Genomic DNA, 10,843 nt, shown 5'->3' with positions numbered 1-10,843 from the left:
TGTTTGGTCGAATATGGGTCACATTTTCTATAACTCAACCCGACTCGTGAATAGACGTGGCAAAACGGGTAGGTCATGTCAATCGGGTTTGCGGGTCAAATGGGTCGTGGGTCAAAACGAGTCATTTTTAAACGGGTCAATCGGGTTACAGCTCAATCGAGTTGTGGGTCGGGTCGGTTGACCAGTATATTTCAAACAAGTTTTTTTTTTCAATTACAAAAAGAAATCAATGACAACCTATTTAGAGAGAATGAATAAAATTAATTAAGCAAATGAATTGCACTTAATGTCACTTGTTAATATCCTACCTATTCTAACAGTTTTGAACATGACAAATTATTTATAGTCATAAATTCATGATAAAAAACGTCTTCAATGTTAATAGTTCACTGTCAAAATGCATATAATTACAAGTTTATATTTGAAAAAAAAAAAAAAAAGATCTTCAAACAAACAAAACAAGTAAGCCAGAAAAGTAGCAAGTAATCGGTTTTCTTAAATGCACATGTTCTTGTTGCATTTAAAATATTTGTAAAGTTAGATTACTTAGAAAGATAAACTAAACAAAAAAAGATTAAAAATAAACATAACATATTAAATGAAGAAGAATAAGTAAATATTTTATAAGAATTACACCTCAATCTCAATCTACTCAACGTTGATAGCATATTCTTTTTTTTGGATAATCAACTTGGAAATATTTTCATTAAACTGAACCATCACACAGATTGGATACATCTTTGAGAACTTGTTTAGCTATATTGGGTGGGGTATCCTCAAACCAAATGACATAATTAGACACAGACCTAGCCTTCCTAGCCATTATATGTGCTGCTGCATTCCCCTTCCTGTGCACATGAACAGCCCTCCATGCCTTGAAGCAGCGAAGACTCAGCAAAACTCCTTCGATCACTTTGGATATGGCCCATGGAATAGCATCCAGGTTCAACAAAGCTGATACCACCACCTGCGAGTCACTTTCAATCTCGATCTCCCTCAGCCCTAAGTCCCAAGCCAGCAAAACTCCCTCTTACACAGCCCAGGCTTCTAACTCTTGAGCTTTCAGAGGCAGTTTGACCCGTTTGCTTAAAGCCCCCATCAAAAGACCTTCATCATTTCTAATAACAATCCCAATACCACAGCATCCAATATTTTAAAATACTGCACCATCTGCATTAACTTTGTACCAGCCATTTCTAGGAGGGGACCAATGAGGGAAGGAAGCACCTTGAGGCCTACCGGGGTTGACATTGTCCTGCCTGATTTCTTTCAAATAATCTGCTATTTCCTTTGTAAGTCTAATTGCTATTTTACCATTCCCTCCATGCTTGACTGCATTCCTGTGATTCCATAAGCTCCATGCCGTGACAGCAAAGGATTCCCAGTCAATGTCAGGCTTTCTCTCCTTGATCTCCCAAACGACTTCAATAAACTCCTGCATCTAAATAGGGAGGGAAGGTAATTTTAGTCTTGATTCACTCCACACCTTCAATGCAAACTTGCAACCCCACAACACATGCCCCGAGGATTCGCTTAAGCCACATTGGTCACAACAGTCCTCTATGCTTATTCCTCTAGACTTTAAACATTGTTTTGTCAGAAGAATATTTTTGCAAGAGCACCACATAAATTGTTTAATCTTGTTCGGACATTTTAGATTCCAAATCATTTTCCAAAGAGATTGCATCCATGATCTGTCAGAGGTTCCCCCCTCATCCACCTTGGTGCTACGCTTCTTCAACCATTTTTGGGCCACCTTATAAGCACTTTTTACCGAGAATTTGTCATTTTTGGTCCATGCCTAGATTAAGGAGTCATTCAAGCGGCGAGGGCTAATGGATATCCCAAGAATAGCCTCGGCTTCATAAGGAAGGAAGGAATGTCTCACTTTATCAACATCCCACGACCCTGTAGAAGCATCTAACAGGCAAGCCACCTTATCAGAATCTAAATGGACCCTTAGGCTGACCAGTTTGAAGGAATCCGGAGTGGGTATCCTCCTGTCCTTCCAAATGTCAACGTGCTACCCATTTCCAATAAGCCACCTGGATCCCAGCTTCACGCCATAATGCTCCGCCAAATATAGGATGGTCTCCTTCCTAATTGAGCTTCCTTAAAGGTTCTATCCACGAAACACTTCGCCTTAAACACCTTATGGGCTAGAGAGTTGGTGTTTTGTTGGATTCTCCACCCTTGTTTTGCTAGAAGGGCAAGATTAAATGTCCTTAAAGCCCAAACCACCCTCCTCCTTTGGCATACAAAGCTTCTCCCATGCAACCTATGCCAATTTCCTTTCTTTATTCTTCTACCCCCACCAAAAGCTGCTCATCATAGAGTTTAAGTCTTTGCAAAGTGAGTCTGGAAGCTTGAAGCAACTCATTGTGTATGTAGGGGTTGCTTGGGCCACCACCTTGATTAGAATTTCCCTCCCCACACTTGATAGCAATCTACCCTTCCATCTGGCAATTTTCCTTCCCACTTGGTCCTTAATGCGATTAAAAGCCTTCCTTTTGCCTTTCCCTACTAAAGGGGGCAAGCCAAGGTACTTTTCATGGTGTTGGATAACATGAGCTCCGAAAATTTGCTTCACTTGATCTTGGGTTTCGCACTTGGTGTTCTTGCTGAAAAATAAGGAAGTTTTTTCCTTGTTTATTTGCTGCCCTGATTTGGCTTCATATGCCTCTAGCACTTTAAGCACCCTAGTACCTTCATTCACTATTGCTCAGCAAAAAATAATGTTATCGTCCGCAAAAAATAGGTGAGATATTTGTGGAGCACCTCTACATACAGCAACTCCTCGGATATGTCCTTGCTCTTCTTCTTTCCTTAACATGGCAGAAAGTCCCTCAGCATATAACAAGAATAGATAGGGAGAAATTGGGTCTCCTTGCCTTAACCCCTTCGAAGGAACAATACTACCTTTGGCCTCTCCATTGATTAAGACTAAATAAGTGACAGTGCTAATACACATCAACATAAGAGAGATCCATCTCTCACTGAACCCCAATCTTCACATTATAACTTCCAAATACAGCCATTCCACCTTATCGTAAGCTTTGCTCATATCTAGCTTTAGGGCCATCAAAGGATCCTTACCTTTTCTCCTTCCATTTATGCAGTGCATGGTTTCAAAAGCCACCATTAGACTGTCTGAAATTAGCCTTCCGGAACAAAGGCATTCTGGGACTCGTTAACCACTTCTGCAAGAATTCTTTTCAATCAATTTACAACAACTTCGGAGATTATTTTATAACTCACATTACATAGACTAATAGGGTGGTACTCAGTGATTTGTTGGAGAGATTTAACCTTTGGAATGAGGCAGATGAATGTTTCATTGAGTACACTAGGCATCACACCCGAATTTAGGGTTTTTAAAACACATTCAATGACTTTCAGCCCTACTTAATCCCTGTATTTTTGGTAAAAAATTGGAGACACCCCTTTTGGGCCTGGAGATTTTGTTAGGTGCATCTGGTGAAGGGCATTCCAAATCTCTTCTGCTCTAAATTCAGCAGTTAGGGATGTATTCATGGACGGAGTCACTCTGGGCTGTATAGCACTAAGGCTTGCTTCAAAATTTGATGGCTGGTTTGATTTTAAAATGGAGGCAAAATAGCCTAAAATAATACCTTCAACACTCCCTGGGTCTTCCTGCGATGTTCCACTTGAATCCTTTAAGCCCAAAATGCTATTTCTCTTCCGTCTTTGACTAGCAGTAGCATGAAAAAACTTCGTATTACGATCCCCCCCATTTGATCCACATAGCTCTTGACCTCTGACTCCACATTATCTCCTCCCTAGTCAATGCCTCGTTGATATTAGTTTTCAATTTTTGGATCTCCTCTGCCTTGTCATGGAAGCTATTTAAGGACTCCAAGTGTTGGAGTTTCTCCTACTTTTGCTTGATAGTGTGCTTTACGCTCCCAAACTCTCGCCAATTCCATCCCTAAAGGTTTTCCTTACACCTCCTCAGTCTATCTGCAAGTTCAAGCTCTGCATTCCCACTAACTGAATCCCAAGCCATCTCCACCACCTCTCTGCATCTATTATCCCTTGTCCATATAGTCTCAAACATGAACCTCTTCTTTGGCTTCACCTGATTCCACCCTTTGTGTAGGCACAGTTTAACAAGGGAGTGGTCCGAAATAGACATTGCATAGTGAAAAACTCTCACCTCAGGGAAACGCCTCACCCAGTCTTCATTGGCCACCATCCTATCGAGCCTAAGTTTTGTTCTGCTGTCACCACACCTTCCGTTACACCACGTGAATTTCTACCCCACAAACCCCAGATCAACTAAACCACATCTATTTAAACTATCTCTAAAAATCTCCATCTACTTTGCCTCCCTTTCTGCACCACCCAATTTCTCATTTGAGTACATAATTTCATTAAAATCTCCAAAAACAACCCAGGGCAATTTATATTGAGCATAAAGAGAGTCAAGGAGTTGCCAAGAAATATACCTTTTAGTAGCATCAGGGTGTCCGTAAAACCTAGTTGCACGCCAATCCTCTGAGGAAGACGACCCACGAACTATCATGTCTGTATGGGAGTTCCAACAACTCTTAAAGGAAATATCAGTCCCTTCCTTCCATAATAAAGCTAATCCACCACTCCGACCATCACTTGGAACAATAATCCCCTGGGAGTACTCAAGTTTCTGCTGAATACCTTTGATACGCTTTACGCTGGCTTTCGTTTTAGCTAGGAAAACTAGCGTTGGGTCCGTCGCCTTCACTTCAGCGGTGAGTATACGAACTAACAGGGTCGACCCCAAACCCTGGAAATTCCACGCTAGGAGCGTCATTGGGCTTGGCGGTGCTGCCTCGCAGCCATCGCCACTTCGCCAACCGTTTGGTCATTCTCTGTTTCTTCTTTTGCTTTGCTTTTTCCTCTCCTGCATTTCAGCTCTAATACATTAGGATCAAGTTTAGACAAAGGAGTTGGAGCTTCCCTTTTTTGTTTAATTGGGCTTAAGGTTATCATGGCCTCACTTGGTTTTTCACCCCTTGCAAGCCTTTTCCAATGTTTGCTTGATGGGCCTAACTTTTCTGTAACCCAGCCCACTATTGGATCATACGTCATAGCCAGTGGGTCCAGCTCGGGCTTGGACTCACCCTCCTTCACCTTAGCGACCGTAGTGGGAGAACTTAGCACCTGATTGAATTCAACTTTAGGCTCGCCTTTTGGTGCCTCGAAGGCTTCCCACTGCATCTCTGCTTCTTTTGCAGCCTGGGATCCTTGCAAGCCCGATGCTTTTTCACTACTTTGGGCTACCCTCTCTTCACACTTTCCTAGTCCTCCCTTGACTATACCCAATTCGTGTAAGCCATCCCCCTCACCCCTCTGCTCCTTTGACATTGACCTTTCTCCTAGAGAAATATTGTGTTTGATGTTTGAGATCAACTGCACGTGATCTCCTTCCCTTCCGTCACTTGTGTTCTCCGTTTCGGTCAACTCCGATTGCTTTTTCAGGAAAGCTCCGGTGGGCGTTGAACGTGCGACGAACCCTTTCCCCGATCCACCTTGGGCTATATCCCATCCATTCTTCCTCCATGGTTTCCCTCTCAACCAAGCACCGTATTGCATATTACTTTCTTCCAACTTGCTCTTCTCTGCCTACCCTTCAGAACAGTCCTTAATGGCATGGTTTAGCAACCCACAACCATAGCAAAAATTAGGTATTCTCTCAAACTTTAAAAACACCCATTTGCTCTCTCCACCCTCGATATTTATTTTCTTTCCTCAGATCAATTTTTTTTGTGACATCCATACGGACTTGTACTCGTAGAAACTTGCTCCATTGCACCCCTGAATCTGGTACATCGACCTCCAAAACCTCCCCTATCTTTGATCCAATAGTCCAACCTGCTTCCTTTGTTCTGCTCTTTAGCGGAAGGTGGAAGATTTGAATCTAGAAAGGCACCCACTTCACGACAATATCCTTAGGAATCTGCTTTCCCTCAAACTCTTGCATGAGGACTAACTGCTTTTCAAAACTCCATGGACACGTATCTAAGATCTTTTGTTTATCCTTTCCATCACCAAACTCTACAAGAAAGAGGTCATCCTCAATTTCTGAAATCTGAACTCCCTTGTTGGTTTTCCATAACATTCTCATGTTCTTCCTCAACACATCCAGACTTACACTTCTGGTGTTGTGTATCTTCATTACCACATAGTTCCTTCCTATAGCCCTTGCAGCTTTAGTGCAGTTTCTTCCAAGAGCTATATCTTTGTCTTCTGCCTCCGTAAACGAAAGCTTACTCCACATTTCTCAAGGTCCTTCACCATAAGATTTTTTTTTTTTTTTTTCTAAATACACAGTCTAAAACTTACAAACCTTTCTTACTCTGGTTACCTGTTGGGATACACAGATACTCACACGACCTCACACCCGGAGGTCACTTCAACTCCTGTAAGGTCAAGCTACAGGACTACATTGCTACCACATGCAAAGGCATGAGAGCACCCTTGGCACTTGATAGAATCTTTTCATGCTGTAAAACAAATCTGTTGATAGTAGATTCAGCACTGCAAATATGCATACTTGCAAATTGTAGCTCAAGTTGGCCAATTTCGTCAACATCTTCATCTACAATACAATATTTTAATATAACTTAATGTACCATGAAAGCAAATCAATAAAGAATTAAAATTGTATAATTATGACTATAAAAAAAAATTAAATTACCTTAAAATCCATATAGCTAACTTTTAGTACACAACGTAATTTCCACATTCTCAGGTAAAAGACGTGATCGATACAGAGTAAGAATTTTTTTCCCAGTGCTAAAACTTGATTCAGAAGCAACAATGGTTATTGAAATGCGCATGAGATCCCATGCCATTAAAGAGAGCTCTGGAAACCGATTGTAATGCTCTTTCCACCAAGAGAGAACTTCCAACTTTAAATTTTGCTTTTTGTTAAGTCTAGGCTCTTCTAAATACAAGTCCAACTGAGATTTTTTTTTTTTTTTAATAAATTTTGGCACCATGACCACTTTCATAATGATCAAATTCCTAATCATTAAAAAAAATTGCAATGAAAAATAATACCACACAACATTACAATCTTTTCAACTAAAAGGCAGAGGTTGGAGGTGCAAGAGAAAGAGTAGAGGAATTGAACTGGACTGAGTTATTAACTGCTTTGTCACGTAGGTTTGTGCATTGTTTGTGCCTTTGGCTTTGGACAATAGACTACAGCTAGTATTGAATGAGATTTTTTTTTTTTTAATGGTTGTCTTGACTCTTGACAGCCTTGTGTAACGTGTTGTCTTGTCTCATGTCAAGCACTAAAGCTAGCTCTTATTGGTTGTGATGAAGCTTAAATAGTAATTCTCTCATGTTATGTCTTGACAACAATTTTAATTGTTTATAACTTTATATCTATAATATATTGATTATTAGTTTTGGTACTTTATGCTTTATGCACCTAGTATTTGGATGTAATTTAAATATTTTTTTTAGCGATTTTTTTTAACGAGTTGAGTCATGGTTATCTGGGTTAGGTTAGGTCACGGGTCAACCTGTTTTTGCTTCAGGTCAAAAAAATTGAGTTCGGGTCAGGTATTTTTCGGGTCAAGTCGGGTCAGAAAATTCTGACCCGTATTGCCATGTCTACCCGTGACCAGACCTAATCTTAGGAAAGCAGAAAAGGGTGAGCTTCTTGAAAACTAGTAGGACACCTAAGGCTGGAAAATTAGAGTTAGTTTGTGGAGGCCTTCTTCAATTGCATCCCTTTGAGGTTCAAGGTATTACATCACTTTCATTGATGACTCAAGTAGAAAAGTATGAGTTTATTTTCTTGAAAAATAAATTTGATGTATTTATGACTTTTAAGAAGTGAAAGGCCATGGTTGAGACAAAAACAAATTTGTAAGTAAAATGTTTGAGGTCAAATAATGGAGGAGAGTACATAGATGGAGGGTTTAATGAGTATTGTGCTGCACATGAAATTAGGATGAAGAAGACCATTTTTGGGACACAGCAGCAAAATGGTGTGGCTGAGCACATGAATAGAACTCTCAATGAGAATGCTAGGAGTATGAGGTTGCATGCTGGATTACAAAAAATTTTCAGGGCTGATGTTGTTAATACTACAGCATACTTGATAAACCAAGGACTATCAGTTCCCATAGAATTCAGAGTTCCTGAAGAGGTTTAGAGCAGTAAAGAGGTAAAGTTTTCCCATTTAAAATTGTTTGGTTGTGGTTCTTATGTTCATATTGATTCTGATGCTCATAGTAAACTTGATGCAAAGTCTAAAATATGTTTTTTTTTTTTTTTTAATTGGCTATGGTGATGATAAATTTGGTTACCGGTTTTGGGATGAATAAAATCAAAAAATTATCAAAAGTAGAAATGTAATATTTTATAAATAGGTTATGTACAAGAATAAATCAACTATAATGCTAGATGTTATAGAGATAGATTAAAAGAAATCTAAGTTTGTTAACTTAGAGGAATTGATTGAGAATATTGTCTAAAAAAGGGGTGAAAAAGATAAGGAGAATGTGAATTCACAGGTAGACCAGAGTATACCTATAGCTAAAGTTTGTAAATCTTCCTGGATCATTAGACCTCCACACCGTTATTCACCCGCTCTAAATTATCTCCTGTTGACTGATGGTGGTATGTTAGAGTGTTATGATGAAGCTTGCAAGATGAAATTTCAAGCAAGTAGGAGTTAGCCATGAAGGATGTGATGAATTCTTTGTTGGGAAATCAAACATGGGAACTGATTGAATTGCCAGAAGGAAAGAAGACTTTGCACAATGGTGGATATATAGATAAAGAATGAGCATAATGGTAGTAAGTGCTACAAGGCCAAATTAGTTGTTAAAGGGTTCTAGTAGAAGAAAGGCATTGATTACTCAGAAATATTTTCTCTAGTTGTAAAGATGTCAACAATTAGACTGGTACTAGGAATGATGACTATAGAGAATCCAAATTTTGAACAGTTGGATGTGAAAACGACATTCCTTCATGGTGATTTGGAGGAAGACATTTACGTAGTCAGCTAGAAATGTTTGTTGATCAGAGACAAAAGAGTCTAGTCTGCAAACTGAGAAAGATCTTGAATAGCCTAAGACAAGCTCCAAGACAGTGGTACAAGAAATTTGATAGTTTTATGTATAGAACTGGGTTCAAGGGATCTCGAGCTAATTGTTGTTGCTATGTTAAGTTCTTTGACAACTTTTATATCATTTAACTACTGTATGTGAATAATATGCTCATTGCAGGGTCTTGTATTGAGGAGATTAATAATTTGAAGTAGTTGTCAAAACAATTTGTAATGAAGGATTTGGGTGCTGCAAAACAAATCCTTGGTATGAGAATCACTAGAGACAAGGCCAATGGTACATTAAAGCTTTCACATATAGAGTATGTGAAAAAGATTCTCAGCAGGTTCAATACGAATGAAGTTAAACTAGTGAGCACACCCTTGGGTAGTCATTTCAGACTAAGTAAAGAATAGTCACCGAAGACAAAAGAAGAAAGGGACCATATGAGCAAGGTACCCTATGCCTTAGCTATTAGCAGCTTGATGTATGCTATGGTCTGTAAAATGCCAAACATTGCATATGCAGTGGCAGTTGTGAGTAGATACATGAGTAGGCCAGGAAAGTAGCGTTAGGAGGTAGTCAAGTGGATTCTAAGGTATCTGAGACGTTCATCAGATACATGTCCTTTCTTCACAGGTGCAAGTTTGAAACTGCAGGGTTATGTAGATGCTGATTTAGCAAGTGATATTGATAGTAGAAAGAGTACTACTGAGTTTGTATTTACTCTGGGTGGTATAGCTATATCTTGAGCTTCAAATCTAGAAAATATTGTTACTTTGTCTATTATAGAAGTTAAGTATGTTGCAATGACTAAAGCTACAAAGGAGATGATTTGGCTACACAGCTTCTTGGATGAATTGGGTAAGAGGCAGAAGATGGGTATTCTGCATAGTGACAGTCAAAGTGTAATTTTTCTTGCTAAAAATTCGGCTTTTCATTCAAAGTCGAAGCATATACGGATGAGATACCATTTTATCCGTTACATTGTTAAAGATAAGTTAGTAATACTTGAGAAGATTTGTGGATCTAAGAATCCAATGGACATATTGATTAAGGGTGTCACTATTGAGAAGCTAAAGCTGTGTGCAGTTTTAGTTGGTCTTCTAGCTTGAGGACAGGAGGATGAGTTACAGTGATGAGGGATTGTCTTTGGAGGATTGCGGTTGATGTTGGTGATTGAACTAGTCTCCAAAAAGGAGATTTGTTGGGCTTTGTGGAGCCTAATTGTGTTTGATCCGGATTATGACTTGACTCGAAATAATATTGTTACGATTTTTAATGGGAGATATTTTGAGGCTTAGTTTATGGAGCAGAGGCTTGGGCCGATAGGCCCAAGTCGTAGCGCTCATTGTGATTCCTGTGTAGCCCATTGTGAATCTTGTGTGTAGGATAGAAAAACTGTTGTTTTGGAGAATAGGGCTTTATGTTGTCTTTGAGAGAGAAAATTATATTGCCGCATTTTGTATTTTTTTCCTAAGAATAGTGAAATTCTTATAACTCTGTGGATGTAAGCAAATTTCCAAACCAAGTAAATATTTTCTTGCGTGTTTGTTACTTTGACACATATTTTTCTCTATTTTTGCATCTCACAAATCTGAGAATTTCGTGAATATTTCCTTCATTTATTGGATAGGTGTCCGACACAACCCCAACAAACATTTTCTTACTTTTATCAAAGTCGATCCTATTTTTTATATCAATTGAGATACAAAATCAGCATTTATACTGCGGTTAAACCAAACAAGGTAGATTACTTTTGGAAGATC

The sequence above is a fragment of the Quercus suber genome, unplaced genomic scaffold (assembly GCF_002906115.3).
Source record: "Quercus suber isolate HL8 unplaced genomic scaffold, Cork oak 2.0 scaffold_382, whole genome shotgun sequence".
Classification (NCBI taxonomy): Eukaryota; Viridiplantae; Streptophyta; class Magnoliopsida; order Fagales; family Fagaceae; genus Quercus; species Quercus suber.
Note: the sequence above shows the minus strand (reverse complement) of the source record.